The sequence below is a fragment of the Lepisma saccharinum genome, chromosome 3 (genome assembly GCF_977018435.1).
Source record: "Lepisma saccharinum chromosome 3, izLepSacc3.1, whole genome shotgun sequence".
In the NCBI taxonomy this organism is placed as follows: Eukaryota; Metazoa; Arthropoda; class Insecta; order Zygentoma; family Lepismatidae; genus Lepisma; species Lepisma saccharinum.
This window is the reverse complement of record NC_139231.1, coordinates 83,894,560-83,912,258: the sequence shown is the minus strand read 5'-3', so window position 1 is coordinate 83,912,258 and position 17,699 is coordinate 83,894,560. Positions and strand designations below refer to the sequence as shown.

At 39.9% G+C, this 17,699-nt stretch overlaps 1 protein-coding gene across 4 annotated transcripts in view; it reads right to left on the bottom strand.

Moving 5' to 3' along the window:
* LOC145985879 (abscission/NoCut checkpoint regulator-like) overlaps positions 1-17,699 on the bottom strand; it is a 438,255-nt gene that overhangs the window by 200,004 nt on the left and 220,552 nt on the right. For 2 of the 4 annotated variants that reach the window (XM_083120006.1, XM_083120004.1), the window contains one exon: positions 10,572-10,672. The exons of the other annotated variants lie outside the window; for them this stretch is intronic. The gene's annotated coding sequence lies outside the window, so the exon portion shown is untranslated. The remainder of the gene's footprint in view (positions 1-10,571; positions 10,673-17,699) is intronic. 4 annotated transcript variants of the gene reach the window in all.

The window sequence follows — 17,699 nt, the reverse complement described above, 5'->3', positions numbered from 1 at the left end:
CAGCTGTTCTCTTACTTGCTCTGGGCCAGCATAGTCTGGCCTGTGCGCAGTGGCATGCGCGGATGCATGAAAAGTCTCCGCAGTTAACGAGCGAGGAGGCGGTAGCCCAGTGGTAGCCAGCCATAAGACAATCAGCCGTGCCCCTTTTCAGCTGGCACGACGCGAGAGCTTTCGCTTTGTGTTGACATAGTTGCAAACTTCACAGAGAAGTGACTAATCCTGACCGATTTGTAATACTCGTTGGAGAAGTACAGTAATTTGCGAGAAAGATACTTTCCTGCATACTTGGCAAGAACGAACGTAATATCTTCCCCAAATTTATATAGCCATTTAGATAGATGCGTCTAAAGAGCCATCCAGATTTTTTTGTTATCGATTTCTTCCTTAGGAAAAGATATATCCCTTGGTCTCACTCACACAGACACTCGTGTGTTGCAACTGACGTTGACAACATTGAAGACATTTTCTGTACAAAAGAATTGCCTAAATATCAAAGGGTAATTCGCATCACCAAGGGAATTTTTACTTTAATATTTGTAAAAAATCACACGGAAAATCTATCAGTATAAGAATTTCACTTGGAGATATAATTCAATTTCTTGCATTGAATTCTAAGAATTGCAGATCTACAGTTCATTTAGCAGATAATCATATTTCAGTTGTTAGTAACACCGATTGTTGATGTACCGTCTGCCGTGCTGGGGTTGCAAATTATAAACAAAGCAAGGCGAGAATACCGTGATCGACTCGGTGTCTCTAATTGTTCAGTGTTTTTCTTTTTAGTGAAGTGAAAGTGTCCGATGGTGTGTGAAAGGAAGGGTAGTTAGTAAAGATGAGTCAGATTAGAGCATTATTACATGCACCGTTTTCCAAGGTACTATACGATATTAAATTAAAAGTTAAACAACTTGGCTTCCCACGCCAGATTTAAATATGAATTCTATTTAAAAATATCAAAAAATGGTAAATGTGACAGGCGTCGAAATTTTAATAGTCGCATTTATTTCCTAGAAACTCTGGCCGACCTCCGCACAGCATGCTACGACGCCAGGGATCGCGGGTTCGAATCTTAGCCTGGGCATCGGTGTTCTTTGTGTGTTCACTCATCCTTATCTTCGCGATTAGCCAAAAGTAGTACAAATGCGAAGTATAATAAACCAATCTTAGGAACTCTGAATTTTTGTCTGCAATTTTAGTAAACAAAGTTCCATAAAAATTAACTCTTTCATTAGATTTCTATGACATATGCTAGCGAATTTTTTTCGATTTCTTGATCACGTTGGCACTACCCATCATACTAGCTGCCAGCTGCCACTGCTACTAATAGTTGCATAACCTTTGAATGTTCTCTATGATAAAACGACAATAAACGTTGGGCAAAAGTTAAAATATTATCATTTCATTCTCTGACATCACGTCCTGAGAGGGCTCAGTACAGAGTCATATAAGTCTACCGCGCACGAAGATTGGGCAGCTACCGTGCCCACGGAAAGCAAAGGGGGCAATTGCCCCTTCTAATCATCGACATCCGCAGATTTTTTTCCACGGAGGAACAAGCAAGGTATTTTTCCATGGAGTAGCTATATTACCCGATAATAGTGTTGCTCCCTCAAAAAACACCACCACACACATTAATGTAAATGAATATAACTGAAATCAAATTTTACGTGTGAAATATATACTTTTAGGTTGACATCCGATTTCTAAGGGGGAGATGTTGCCTTGCCCCCCGTTCCAGACGTCCATGTCCCTACATTATTATACTTTCATCTAGAAATATGGTGTAGAGGAATCTTATCACCGTTATTATATGTTATTATTCTCTTGAAGAAAATCATGTATTTTCTTTGAGTATCGAGTATTAAAGTTCAAAGCAATTGCGGGCGAAGGTGATGCAATGGCGCAACCACAGGGGCAATGGGTATTGCCCCTCCCCAACCTTGGAACGAAATCAATTCTAGGAGGCAAACATTGAGGTAATAGAAAGCAAGACTAGTAGAATCTAAGAGTAGCAGGACAAAAGGATACTCAAGATGGAATTAGTTTCAAGTCTTTCTTGCATTATTTCTTGAATTTTCCCCCCTCAATAACGCCTCCGATGTTCCCCGTATTCTCCAATTCACAAATACTGTATCGTTCACAAGGGCGGATTAAAGCGGGGGCGGAGGGGGCGATCTCCCCCTCCGAGGCCCTTGAGGGGGCGTCGTGAGCGACTTCGAACAAGGACCTCTTTTATTTTTTCATGAATTGATAAATAATTTACACAGTTGGAATGAAATGTAACACACGTAGTGTCAATTCTGAAACATACAAGAGCGGAATAAAGGGGGACGGAGAGGGTCCCCACTACCCGGGGGCGACACACCCTTAAGAGCCTTATTTTTTTCTTCCGTAATATGCACTGTTGAAATGCAATGAAGCAAATATTGTGGAATTTTACGATGAACTACCGTTATGGGGGGTGCAGAAAGTTTAATGGCGAGTACAGCGAATGACTAAAATAGAGGCGACGAATCATAAGGGGGCGACGAGAGACAGGGGTGCGAACAAAGATAAGAATGACGAAAGATATGACGTAACGAATAATAAGGTGGCGATGAGAGACAAGGGGGCGAACAAAGAATGACTAAACATATGGGCGACGAATGGTAAGGGGGCGACGGGAGACAGGGGACGAACAAATATAAGAATGACGGAAGATAGAGGCGACGAAAGACAGGAGGCGTTGAATGATAAGGGTGCGAAGAGAGACAGGAGGCGAACAAAGATAAGAATGAAGGTAAATAGGGTTGACGAAAGATAGGAGGCAACGAATGATAATGGGGCGACGAAAAATACAAGGGACGAACAAAGATAAGAATGACGAAAGATGGGGGGACGAGAGATACAACGTGACGAATGATAAGGGGGCGACGAGAGACAGGGGCTAAAAAATAAGAATGACGAAAGATAGAACGCGACGAATGATAAGGGGGCGAACAAATATAAGAATGACGAAAGATAGAGACGACGAATGATACCGGGCGACGAGAGACAGGAGGCGAACAAAGATAAGAATGATGAGGTATGGGGGCGACGAAAGATAGGATTCAACGAGAGATAGGGGCAAACAAAGATAAGGATGGATGCGATTAAAGACAGGAGCTGACGAAAGATTAGAGGGAGACGAAAGATAGGAGGCGACGAGAGACAGCGGCGAACAAAGGTAAGAATGACGAAGGAAGGAGTGCGACGAAAGTTTTTAAAAAAAATAGAATGAATGAATATTCCTTTCTTTTTTCCTACAGTTAAATAAATATGAAATTGGAGAAAAGAATAACATATCAATTATTTACCACTTATTAAGTAACACAGGCTTGTACTAAACGTACGTGCAGCAAATAGAATAGAGACTTTGCGGGCCAATAATAAAATCCTCTCTTAATCCTGTGATGCTCCTCTATTTATCAAAAAACGAACTTCAAAAGTGTACCAGCGATGTTAGTTCTAATCTCTTACACTATGCAATGGAAGAAAACACAAACAGTGACGTGCCCAGGATTTTCGGAAGGAGTTGTACCCGTTCTTTTTTAGAAATACTGTGACCATTCAAGACGTGACATACTTTCACCTGGATCACGACTATTGTACTTTTCCGGATTTATTTTATTGTATCTTGATTGTTCGATATGTATTAAATACACATTCATTACTTGTTTTGCTGTAAAATGCAAACCTCTTTCAATCAGCCAGACGATGTGGATTTTCTGACTAAAAACATTACAAGTATGCAATTCATAATTGTAACCACCCTCATAGCGCAAGAAATACTATGGTGGTGGGGGTGGGGGCAAAAACATGACACACGGCCGGGCCTCCGTTTTAATTACGATACGACAGTGATTTTATGATATATATGGTAGGACCGTAGGGCCGTTCGGGGGGGGGGGGGAGGGCGTCGTAACAACTGTCCGCCCCCTCTGAGAGAACGTCTTTAATCCGCCACTGATCGTTCATGCACCAGATACCGATGTTTGCGTGTGCTACGTTTCTCTGCCTCTTTATTCTAGTTCCTCTTCCTCTACACAAGCAAGACCATATCCAGATACAAAACGTAATGGCACAAGGAAGCGAGCATTAGGCCTGCATACCTTTCATCATCGGGCTTTAGTTACAAGAAATTTATGTCTTTATTGATCGGGTTATTTTACTCCGCTTTTTTTGGCAATTTTTGGCTAATCGTGAAGATGATGATAAGCGGTGATATGATGAAGATAATGAAGGGATACTCAACAAAGAACACCCATGCACTGACAGGGATTCGAACCCGGGACCCCTATTATCGTGTATTGATGAAGAAGTTAACTACACACTCGTAAGTTCTCGGATCGACCGTTATGCAAAGTTAGTCATCCTAGACGATCTCACGTTGTCTCCACAGGTTTCAGATTCGGATCCTACCTGAGCATTTGCGTTATTTTGTGGGTGTCACTTCATGCATCTAATGAATATTGTATAACAGCTAATAATAATCGACTATATTTGACAGAAGTGTAACAAAGGGTAGACACATATTTTTTAAAAAAAATGTCTCTGGAAACAGCACTATCTTGTGGTTGTGTTGAAACAATTATCGTAAGAAAACCATTACGTATTTCAAGCAAGAATCCTTCATGTTTACTCGATCAACGGAATTAACAATGCGAGAGCAAACGAAGGCACATGAGAAGGAGAATAAACAAAAGCAGACAATCGTTTATGATCGTTTATGCCAGCGAATGCACCGACTTGACAACGTGTCCGAATCTAATCCGATTAAGACACGCTTACACGGTTCGCCTATCGGAAAAAGACCAAACCTCACACACAGCATTTCTTTCGTCATTTCACAAATTCCACGCTCAGGTTCTTTTTTGTTGTACAATGGAACGATGTTGTGCAAGGGCAATGCATTCTTATAAATCATCATTCAGTGCATGTGTGGGCAAATTTCAGTTACCATCACCGAGCATATGATTTCTCACGTACATTTTTACTTCAGATGCTTGCGTAAGCGTGGCAAATCAATTTAATGTGCAAAGCTCTCGGTTAAAAAGAAGAAGAAGAAAAATGTGTTCGAGTTTCAAGTGATTCATACCGTGAAACGACCTCTTGCTGTTTATTATAACGTCTTTGTGAAGTTGAGAGGGAGGGGGGTGAAAAAGCAAGGAGAAAGTGGGAAGGGGCTGAGGAAACAACAAAAAAAGCAATAATTATTGACGCAGTTATTATGGGCAAAGGAGATTGGACATTCTGCAGCAAAATGCCGCAAGCGTAGTTGTGTGTGTAAACCGGTCACGTACCAATGGTGGAGGCGTACTTGAGATAACATTATTATGGGCCTCGGGACATTGTTTGGAACATTTAGCTGGTAGCGACTCGCTTGATCAGCGAGCTCTGTCGTCACGCTTGTGCTATATGTTTGACAAGCGTAACTCCAGTCCAGGCACGGCTCAGCACAACTATCACGGCCTCTGGCCAGCTTCACACAATCAACATCGACGGCTTGGAAAAAGCTGAAAGGGAATTTTAAAAAAAGAAGAAGAAAAGAAAAAAGCATTATGTTGTGCTTTGAGAACCGAACAACGGTTGCGGAGCTGTCATGTACAGAACGAGAGAGATTCCACGGATGATTGGTAACGAGCCTATTAAACAAAGATGGCGCCAGTTTTGCGCCGGAAACAGCAAGATGGAAACTGAATAATGAAGCGTGTCAGGCGTTTGAATTCCTTATTTCAACACTTCGCCTTTTCCATGCCTGCAGAATATTAAAGTTCAGCAAACGGCCCAGTGGCGTATTTACTACTACTTCTTATTTTTTAGCACACATGTCTCCAATTGGCAAACTCAATTATGGAATTATGAAGACGTTTGAAATATACGGGATGATTCAAAATGAAATGGAAACTTTCTACTAGTATTATTTCACCCATCATTTAACGTAAGTTGCACCTCACCTATTAATAGAGCAACTTTAATTTTTTTTAGATTACGGTTCATTGTCTTAACACTAGGATGCCAGTGGTCGCAAAATTTCTACATTTCAGACTGAGAAAGCTATATATGTGATGGTTTGCAAGGCCAGAGTCCGTAATAACAGTACGTCGCAACTTGTGAGCCCAATTTTTTTTTTTAAAAAAATACAAGCAATTCGTTGTACGATTGAGTGAAAAGATTCAGAGATACATTTATAAAGGAAATGTCATTTATCACGTATTGGTAAAGTGAACCGTCACAATGTGCGGATCGGAGGTAAAGAAATTCCTCGTCATTTTGTGGAGCACATATGCGATTCGTCAGTGGTGAATGTGTTTTGCGCCATGAAGAAAGGAAAATGTTTATGAACCCTTCTCTTCCGCGGAATCATAAGATTTGGCTCATGCCTCCAGCTCCAATGCACCAAAGCTCCAAAACTCCAATTTCGTTAACCAACAAGATGGTGCTCCACCAAACTTCCGTCATAATGTTCGTGATCACCTGAAAACTGAACTTAACACCTTGTGATTCTTTCTTGTGGTGGTTTGTCATGGACCCAGCATATGAAGCCCAACAGGCCAGAGATGCGACTGAACTTAAAGTCCGAATCCGGGCAACTGTGCCAAGCACTAATAAGGACGCATCACAGCTGGTGTGGAACGAATTGTAGTATATAGGTTTGCTATATGCTGTGTGACCAGAAGTACACACCTGTGTGTGTGAAAACAGAACTTGCAAGTTATCCATTCATTATGTAAGTGCTAATATTATTTTATTTTGTTCAATACAAGAGGAAATAGGATTTTTCGAAGCGCCAACTTCATTTTGAATCACTCTGCATATGGATCAGTAGCCTCCCCCATATACGATACTGCTCGACCTGGGATCATAGATGGCGCCAGGAGGTTTGGTTTGGTTTGGTTTGAGTTGATGTTTTAAGTCCATTTTGTGCACAGTAAGGCTAATCGGGACTGAACCTACAATTTAAAGTGGAATCCGAACCACTATGTACCTCCACCGGGTATCGAACCCGGGACCCCTTGATTACAAGGCGACGACGCTACCACTGCGCCATCGGCGAGGTCCCCACCCGGAGGTACCACAGGATAGATGTTCATAATGTCTTATGTGTGGTATTCACAATCTACCCTTAATAGTAATAATAAAGCATGAAAGTGCGTTTATAAACTGTAAACAAGCGACTCACGTTCGATTTCCGGTAAGGAATTGTAGGCCCACCCGCTTCCGATTGAGCTGTGGATATACAACAATGTTCTGTTCTTTAATCGTTTTACTTGTATTTGTGTCAGAGGAGGAAGATGAGAGATAGAGTTACAATGTGTGAAAAAGAGAGCTATGAAGACAAACATATGTAGAAAAAGAGAGAGAGAGAGAGAGAGAGAGAACAGAATGAGTAAGAGAGAGAGAGAGAAAGAGAGAGAGAGAGAGAGAAAGAGAGAGAAAGAAAGAGAGATAGAGAAAGAGAGAGAGAGAGACAGAACAGAATGAAACAAGAAGCAATAGAGAGGAACAGAGAAAGAGATAAAAATAGACAGTGTAATGGAGAAATGGAGAGACCGTGTGTGATAGGGAGACAGAGAAATATAAATCGGTTGGAAAGGAGCGAGAGATAGAGGCAAGGGCAGAGAGGAAAATACAAAATAATAATGAGAGAGAGAGAAAGAGAGAACGGAGAACCTCCAGTTGAGGAGCTGACAGGAGCATGAAAAATTTCCAAACTGCAGTAACCAGCTATTTGTCAACCAGGATTTTAACCGCACATTGAAAAACCGCCCATGAGAATCTGTTTATGTCGAACATTCGTAACAAAACATAAAAGTTCGTACAATGTTGTCAAGCCTTCGCGGACCTCCAGGGAGGACATGTCTACCCCCTGGGAGTCCGTGGACCACAGATTAAGAACAGAGATCGCTGAACTCCCGGAGCGATAGAATTACTTTCCACATTTGTAAACACACGACGTTCTACCAAGGGTGGATTGAATTTTTATGATAATTTCTTGGTTCATAATAGTAACTACGCGCAAAACGCGATGAAATTATTAATTTTAATAGACAGACGGATGGTGCAATTAAAAAATAATATGTTGCGTAAGACTACCAGTTGCAGGGTCTTTAACTTGAGAAAATTTTAGATCTTCACATTTACTAGTTTCTGAAATATCGACAGATCGCTTTAGATTTCCTCTTGTCTCTCACGGCCAGACTGCTGGATCGAATTAGATTTGGCGCCTTCAGTTACTTATTTGGCGGGTCTATCTACATTTATTTTTACAGATATACAAATGGTTTACATAAGAGGTTCTTTTTTAGTTTTTCTGATTAGTGCCCTAAATTCGTTGCTTTTATTATTACGTGAGTCATTGGCAAAGTTTATTTGCACGTGAGAGGGTTTTTTGTAGGTATTGCAGGAAAAGTTAATCGAATCTAAAAATTGACCAGGCTCTTATGGTGAGGGTGCAACGTTCCAAAAGTTTCCCTGATTGATTTTTTCACATATTCTCCCTAAACGTTTCCCAAGACTTTTGGCATTTTGGCGATAAACATGCCTTTACACCCTTCTAAAATCTAGCTGACACCCCCAGAGAGAAAATTCTGGATAAACCCTTGGTTTTCTTAAGGAAGCCTTCACACGGTGGGAAATGTTCGCAGTTTCCAGATAAAGTCACGGAAACATTCAAGATTTCCAGTCTGCGAATACCTTGAATTCTACGCAGTACTTCTCCCTGAGGTGACTGTTTTCGCAATTTCTGGAACGAAACTTGTCACTTCCACTAAAAGTGTCGAGATAACTTCGACAGTTAAACACTTATAATGAAGACCATAACAAATTTCCCGACTGCTCAAAACCTAAAATCGGGAAGTTATTTCTTGAAGTCGGGATCGGGACGGGACTTTTCCCCCATATCCCGCTAACAACCACGCACATCCCTAATTTTAAGTTATACTTTTCCGAGGAATAAATTTTTCTCAAATTTTCTTCAGATTCTCTGTTTTTTACTTGAAAGAGTATATTATTAATGCAAATTATGCGATGCCCAAAATGCAGGAGCGGCGCCAAAGGTGCACTAGAATGGGCCTTGGCCCGCTTAAAGTCAGTCTGGTCCACTCTGTCAAAAATTTCGTGATAAAAATAAAATGAAAATTTGTAGATATTAGGTATATAATGAAAACCTTCCTTGTTTGGAACAATGTGAATGACGACCTCCGTGGCGGAGTGGTTAGCACAGCACGTTACGACGGAAAGAGTCTGGGATTTGAATTCCGGCCTGGAAATGGTTGATTGATTGATTGATTTAGTTTATTTTACTTCGCGTTTTGTGCCTCTTGGCTAATTTGCGAAGATGAGGATGAGTGAAGAAATGATGAAATTGATGAATGGACATTCACAAACAACCAAGCCCGACCGGGATTCGAACCCGGGACCCTTAGCGTCGCAGCGCGATGTGCTAACCACTCGGCCACAGGGTCGGGCGGCCTGGAAATGGGTCTTCTTCGTGAGGTCCCTTCATCAATTTCATCACATGTTTCCTCATCCTCAGATTAAAAAATTGGAAGAAAGGTGAAGTAAAATAAGCCAAATCAATCAATAAATCGATTGCTGATCCAATTCTTGTTTCTCGCGAAAAGAGAGCCGGAAAGCAACAGTCAACGCAAACAAGTTGCTCAACACCATTAAACTAATGGTATGCGGGCAATGCACGTAAAAAGAGAGCACCGTGTAGAATGTAATACGAAGAGTAGAAAGGAATGCGAAAGTTCATTTTATCCATCGCCATATTTATTTGCATTTCTTTCACGCACTTGGATTTATGCGAGCAAATTTGAAGAGAGATTTTGCAGAATGGAGTTTGAAGTTTGCATATGAATATGTTTTGCGTACTAGAGAGGATTGGGATCTAACGTGTGTAGTTTTGTGAACTGGAAAAATGTCTCGCTCTCAGTCTCGTATTACAACAATATAAAAAGAGTACTCATTAGAACGAATTAAATAATACGTTTTTCCATATTAAACAGCTTTCATAACGCATCAAGAAATAATTCGTAGAACCACTATACCTTGATATACCTTGATATAGCATGTTTTTCTTTCTACATCTGTTAATGCGTATTCTGTAAACTAAAATTTCATACATTTTGACTTAAACCGAGTTTTTTAAGATATGAGTGGCTTTTGTAATGACATTTCGGATGCATTCTTGTATAAAAGAGTAAAGCGGCTAATGTATTTTGTTCATCATGTTGTGCAGTTAAAGATGAGTGATGGCAGTCATCTTGACTCTACGACTGGAGAGGGAAGGGAGGGGTTAAAGCCCCAACATTTGGGAATATTTTTTCAAAGATTTCATGAAAAAAAATTGAGCAATTGAGTCACTTTCAATCCACATAGTTAGAGATAATTATAATTTATATTTATGAACCGAAAAATCGACGATAAAATAACGATGTTGGTTACAAGATGGGCGCAAAGTATATTTTGATCACGAAAATGGAGAATAGTAGAACAGTGTTTGAACTGTTGTGTTGCTATACTTAACGTCGCTCGGCTGTACTCACATGTTCATCGAGACGGGAAGATCTGACGACGATGAAAGGAAAGGAACAAGAAAGTGGTGTGAAGCGTCCTGGAACTCCATCAAAGATATCACCTCAGGACACTACGGATAAACCAAAGCAGGATGCAATAGAAATGAATTCTTATTGTGACCTCCAAAATGCACACAGCAGTGTTTCTCAACCTTCGGGCCGCGGGTCGGTACCGGGCACTGGCGTCATATATACCAGGCTGCGAGAGGTTCTCCTGTAATTTGCCACTTGCAGCCCGAGCTGGAAACCAACTGGAAATATGGCCTTTCGTTCGGATTTTGACTGCGATAACAGGAAATACTTTCGTGACAGTGGCTGTGAGCAATCAAGCGATTTAACGAGCGGTTGTGTTGTTTTCCACCTCCAAAATTGGACGTTGACGGACGGGCATCGCGGTCAATTTAGTTTGCATAGCAATTTTCATTAACAAATTTATTGCAATGGAAATATTTTGATAGGCCTAATTGGAAATGGAGCATGCCAATGAAAATCATCACATCACTTACCAAATTGATTTAATAATATTCTCCAGAGGGAACGAAAAGATTTCATTAGATCCAGTCGTTGTCAACTAATTTAAACCAAATTTTATATTTTGTCAAAAAACCTACACTAAATGTAACTAATTCTCTCTATGATTATGCCATAACTTATTTATTAATATTAAATTTCAAGGGCACATATTAAACAACATATAAATTTTTTAAAAAAATAGTAAGCTATTTTCGAGTAAAATTGTTGGGATCGGGTCATCGACTTTTAAAAAGCGAAGTTACCGGGCCGCGGACACACGAAGTTTGAGAAACATTGGCATACATTTCAAAAGAAATGTATCCCTTAGGAATTTCACATAATCTAACACCATCCATTCGATGGTACATGAAAGTAATGCCTATTAGCACAGATACACAGTACAACAGCTAGTTTGAATATTTTGCGATTCTGGAAACAAACCATGAAAAATTTTAATACGTAGAGAAAGATTTTTTAAACGTAGCGCTAAAAAAATATCGCCGCCATATTGAAAATATGACGGCATATTTAATTTTTCGCACCGCTCTGTTTCAAGCGGCTTTTCTTAACAACCAATAGGGAAAACTACACCAATTAAAAAAAAACTTCAGAAAGATTGATTTTACAGTCTCATATCGCAATTTAGGCGTACTTTTAAAAAATGTGTGCACACTTGTGACGTGTTTACAACTTTGAATTAATAATGTGTATGACCATGCACTAAATTATGAATTTTCACGTCGGTAACGCTGGTCGTTCGTTCATGTGTGCTTTATATGGATGTATTACTGTTGGCACCAATAGTCAATTCTTCGTTGCGCCGATTATTGGAATAAAAGCAAGATAAACTATAAATTGAATTGTACCATTTATCATCCCTTACTAAATACTTCTAGTGGTAATTAGATTAAAGTATTGGTCAACGTGTGTCTAATTGAATACTACTATTTATGGTTCAGTCGATTAAAACTCTTTGAACATATGCAAGTTGGTGCAGGGCATTTGAAGGTTCTTGTACGCATAGTGCATGATCGCGACTCAATTTTGGAGAATGTGCCCTCGATATAGTTAATGTAAAAATACTTATTTTGAGTGCGAGTTACTTCCCTTGTTTGATCTCGTGTATTTTGTTGATCATTGGATCTCGTAAGAGACTGAAGCGACACGTGACAACGCGTCAAAGGCTTCAAATACTGTATACGACTATTGTGATGTGTTGGTTGGGGGTATATCACTTTTGATTCTTGCCCTCTGGGTCACCTTCCTGTTTATTATATCTTTAGCCCAACTATCACATTACACACTGTAAAAAGTTGACTAAAGAAATGGCGATCTAAGACTCAATTTTCACTGCAATCCTTCTACCTTAAAATTATGCATGGCCGTTTTTTAAGTATTAACGGACATTACAAAGTCACAGGCCTGTCATAGAATCGATAAATTGTTCACCTGAAGATGACAGAAGGAGCGCTCTCTCGAAACGTGTCTTCCGCTTTCGCCGAATGTCCCACAGGCGCATTATATCAGATTTAACACCTAAGTAACATTTTCGGCGAAAGAAGAATTTCCGTTTTGCCGAATCCCCCTTCGCCGAATATTTTGAATGAAGGAAATTTTCCCTCCACAGGGAAATTTTCCCTCCACAGGGAAATTTCAGGTCGTTTTTACGTTCTAAACGTGTCGGCAAACTTGTGGTAGGCCATACGAAGGATTCGTGTACCGCATTTGTAAACGAGTGGAGGGCAGATCATATTGGAAGTGTACGAGTGGTTGTAAGGCATCAGTTGTTCTTCATAATGAAGAATTAGTGTCTAAAGCTGGAACACATACACACGAACCGGAAGTAGCGAGAATTGCAGCTCGACAGGTCGTCGACAGAATGAAGAAGAGAGTGCATGAACAACCGTTGGAAACCGTTACTAAGGTTTACATGTAATTTTGTATTATTCATGAATGTTTGTTAGTTATTCGCTTTCTCTCCGTATGTGTTATCTTTCTTATAGGTGTCGGGTGTGCTCTGAATGGGGGAAACTATTATTATCTGTACTTTAAAATTAAGAAATTCATATTATTTTCGCTTTGCAAAGACTTATCAATTCCCTTTTTTACTATTTACAGGGAGGAGCTTGCGCATTGGAGACAGCCAGTGCATTGGCAAAGTGCAAACCGACTGAAATCGTCCTTGATTTCGAAGTAGCAGCTTTGAACGCAGGAGTCCTGTTCCATTTTACTGAGTGCATATGGAGAAAGGTTCAAGCATTGGGATTAGCAACACTTTAAAAGGAAGATAAGAGGGTCAGGTTGTGGATTCGGCGAGCTACAACCTTTCCCCTCGTCCTGGTGGAAAATATAGAGGACGTGTTCCTCTTCCGCAAGATGAAGCTCCAAAGGTGTCCAACAGGGATTCTTTCAATAACTACATGGTGGAAACTTGGGTCAACGACACATGTGCATTGTTCACCTCGTAAGTACACGTCGATATCAATGTAAGAGATTTTTATGTGTTTAAAAATAATTGAAGAGTATTTACAACTAATTTCCTATTGTATATAGACTCAGAAATATTGTAGTAATAAGTGGTACGCCAAATTTTCGTGCGCAGTTCATGGTTCTCCATTGATACATAGTTTTATTTTTTTTTCAGTGATACGTGAAACCATTTCAATAATTATGAGGAAACAACAACGAATTATGTGGAGGGATGGCATTCAGGGCTGAGCAGGAGGCTACGGAGATACCATTCGAACGTTTACGAATTCATCACCCTTTTGAAAGAGGTGCAAAGCGAGAATTAAGGGTTAATTAACATGTTGGACGCTGGCAAGGGATCAAATCCACGGAAGTTATTTCTTTCACTCCAGTTCCTGAAATTTCTCGGCAGAGGGAAAATTCCCTCGCCTCAGAATATTTTGCGAAAAGGGATTCGCCAAAATAGGATTTCCAATTTCGCCGAAAATTTTTCTTAGGTGTGCTATTTGTCTCTGGGGCGTTCGGCGAAAGGGGATTCAGCGAAAGGGGATTTAACCCTCTCGAAATATAGTGTCAGAACAAGTTTAAGTAGTAAAACAACTAGACAAACAATAATGTCCAATTAACATTGAGTGCCATTACATAGTTAACCCTTCGTTAGTCGCCAACGGTCTCTAGTTGGACGTTGCCATTTATTAATGATTATTTTGTCAAAACCCTCCCTCTGTATAGCTGAGTTTCTAACCTTCCTCTTTTACCCCTCGACATATTTGGTAGTGTTAGTCAGATCTCCGAGCCACTAAGGGTGGTTCGTTGAAAACCAGGTCTCTGAGTCCGTGCAGCTATTCCCTGAAATTCCGAGGGAAAGTGACCCAACGGATGAATAGTTTGATTCAGATGATTATTGAGACCCATCAGCGTAACATTTGTAAGAGTGCCGTAAAAATTATCAATATTTTCCATCAAAGAAACTAATTTTTTCAATTGCCTCCCCGATGTCGCAGTGGTAATGTCATCATATTGTAATCAAAAGGTCCGGCTTCGATACCCGGTGGAGGAAAATACAGGTTCCACTTACTTTAAACTGTAGGCTTGTCCCTATTAGCTCTTCTGTGCATAAAGTGGACTTAACATAAAAACTTTAAATTAAAAAAACTAAATTTTTGAATTTTATGGTCACATATGTTACATTGAAATTTTTGACATGTGGAAAATTACTTATTTTGTTCTGTGTATTTAATTTGTTAATTAAAATGTACATTTCATACTTTTATAGAATCTCAATTGTTTACAAAAATATATTTAATCACAACAATTTAGAGTTTGGCATTTTATACCTTTAATTGAACACATTTTACGAACCCGGTGTCTGGCACCGTGCGCGACCATCGACGTAATTTTTTTCGCGCGACTCACGAAGGGTTAACTTAATATAATTTTAAAGATTCAGTTTTTAAAAATACATTTATGGTGCACGCAACTGCAGTTTATAATAATTTATGATTCTTTATGCATGATAAAATAATCAAATTTAAATAAACGATAGCATCCTCTTTTTATAAATTCACAAGCAGATTGATATCTTTTTAAGGTAAAATATTGTCAATTTTACTGTAACTTGTAAGAGTGTAAAACTGAAAATATTTAAATGAAGAAAATTATAAAGATGCAATATTTGCCTTGTATGGATTTGTACAAACATGGTTTACATTAGTGAAAAGTTGAATATTTTCAAAAAGACAAAAAATAACTTTTTAATTTGATATTCAATATGTTAGGATTGGTTGCGAAATGGTGGAGATTCAAACTTGCACACAGCTTTGAAATGATCATACCTTTTTACATCTAGCCAGGGATTTGTCCTCAACTTTCAATCTTTGTCGAGCCAAAATGACCATAGGGTCAGAAATTTAGGAGCGTGTTACGTGGTTGTGGATATATCAGTGCATCTACAGCTGTTCATTTTAGTGTTCACCTTGCAAGAAACAGCCTGAAGCTGAGAACTGTACAAGTCGCCCAAAATCCCACTTGTGCATCGACCAACAGGCAATTCAAAATATAGCGGACAGCAAACTACGCCTGCCATCTATATGGTGATATAATCGTTACCATTACACGTAGAAATTGAGTCTGAGTTTTGTCCTCAAGTACAATTTACGCACAGATAGGCTAATAGGGACTGAACATACAGTTTAAAGTGGGATACGAACTGCTATGTGTCTCCAACATGGATCAAACCCAGGACTCGTTAATTACATGGTAACAGCGTCACCACTATGCCATCAAGAAGGCCAACCTAGAAACTTGAAACCAAAGGAATTGAAAGAAAACTATTGATATAATGAACTGAACATTTTTAACAATTGGTATTGTACGATTCTACTCGTAGACGTAGGAAAGTTAGCAGTCTTCAAATTTAACTTACTCACTTCAATTTCGATGACGTGATTGAAGACTTGGCTGCAAAAAAGGCGAGACACTCGTATTTACATGAAAGGTAAACTGGATGAATTTCACTTTATTGCATTTATGTGCTCTCTAAAGGAATTTCCATCTATCATCCATGCCATCTGAAATCTTCATACTTTCATAATACCACTGTGTAAAGATTTTAAGAGACACACACAAACACATTTACACTCTGTCCCAGCAATCTCTGGAGCAGGCGAACGAAAACAAGTCTCTGCGCAGTAGTGCTGCGAGACGGCTTCACCAATGAACACGTGAGAAGGAATGGGACTGCGTGGAGTGGGGAAAGCGTCTGCAGCAGCAGCCTGTACTGCTTCGCTCTACCCACTCGATTCCACCCCCCACTCCCTTCTCTGCCGCTATGAGCGGTCTTGCTCCAGAGAGACGGATATCTGGGACACGGTATATACACTATATGGATATACATATATACAATATGTCGCTGTAAACAACCAACAAACTTCACAGCCTGTAGAAGATACCAATGTGAATGGCTTTTCTTCGCCAAGGTCTTGTTTCGAACCTGCAAGCCCCCTAAAAGGTCCACTTTATTCACAGATAGGCTAATCGGGACTGGGTCTACAGTGTAAAATGAAATCGACGGATTTACCACTATGCCATCGGGGAAGCCCAAATACCATTAGTATGCTACGGACACACAGGAAAGGATCGCCAACAAAATGTGAATAGGTATGTCTGAATATAACTAATGTAAAGAAATCAACGTCAATAAGCAACAATTCATGAACTGGGTAAAAGGTTTAATCTCAGTTTTCGTCCTGACGGATTCTCTGCTAATATGATCCCGTTTCCATGGGAAATTAACGTCTTTAGTACTTATTTGAGAGACGAAAAGTCAGTGACAATGATAAGTATGTAGTGCGTAGCTACACACAAAGAGGATATCAGCTATACACGCTGCCAATTTCTTGTTGGTTCACATGAGTGTGTTGCAAGGGGCAAGGGCAATAATTACGCAATATAAATAATCATGTTGGTTCTAATTTAAAATTTTACAAGGTAAGGAAGCCTGGAAGGTATCTATATTTTCACTTTTTCAAAATATAAGGGCGGTCCTCTCAGGTACAGTTCGCACAAGGCCTAGTGCTTCTTAACCGCGGCCCTGATGGCATGGACGAAACTTGGGAGCCTAACTTTAAGGGGATAACATCGAACTTTGAACTTAACTTGGCGGGGTGGGGGCAGAATTGATAAGTTTTCAATCCCATAAAATGGCCTCCCCGATGGCGCCTTGTAATCAAGGGGCCCGGGTTCGATACCCGGTAGAGGTTCGGATCCCACTTTAAACTGTAGGTCCAGTCCCGATTAGCCTTACTGTGCACAAAGTGGACTTAAAACACCAAATGAATCAATCAATCCCATAAAAGTAGCATCCAGAACTACTGTATTTTGCTAAATAGCTTACATTTCGGCTTTCATAAAAATACTCCAATTCTTTGCTTCTCAGGTCCTAGGAAGTAAACAAATGTATGCTTAACTTTTACTTTTAGAATCCTGAAAATGTTGGGGGCAAGTGCCCCCCCCCCTTGCAACAAATTACGCCTATGCCTGAAGGTACATAATACTTGCAAATACAATATTACGTGCCAGCTCGGTGGCAGAGCACATCAAGTGGTCGACTTTCGG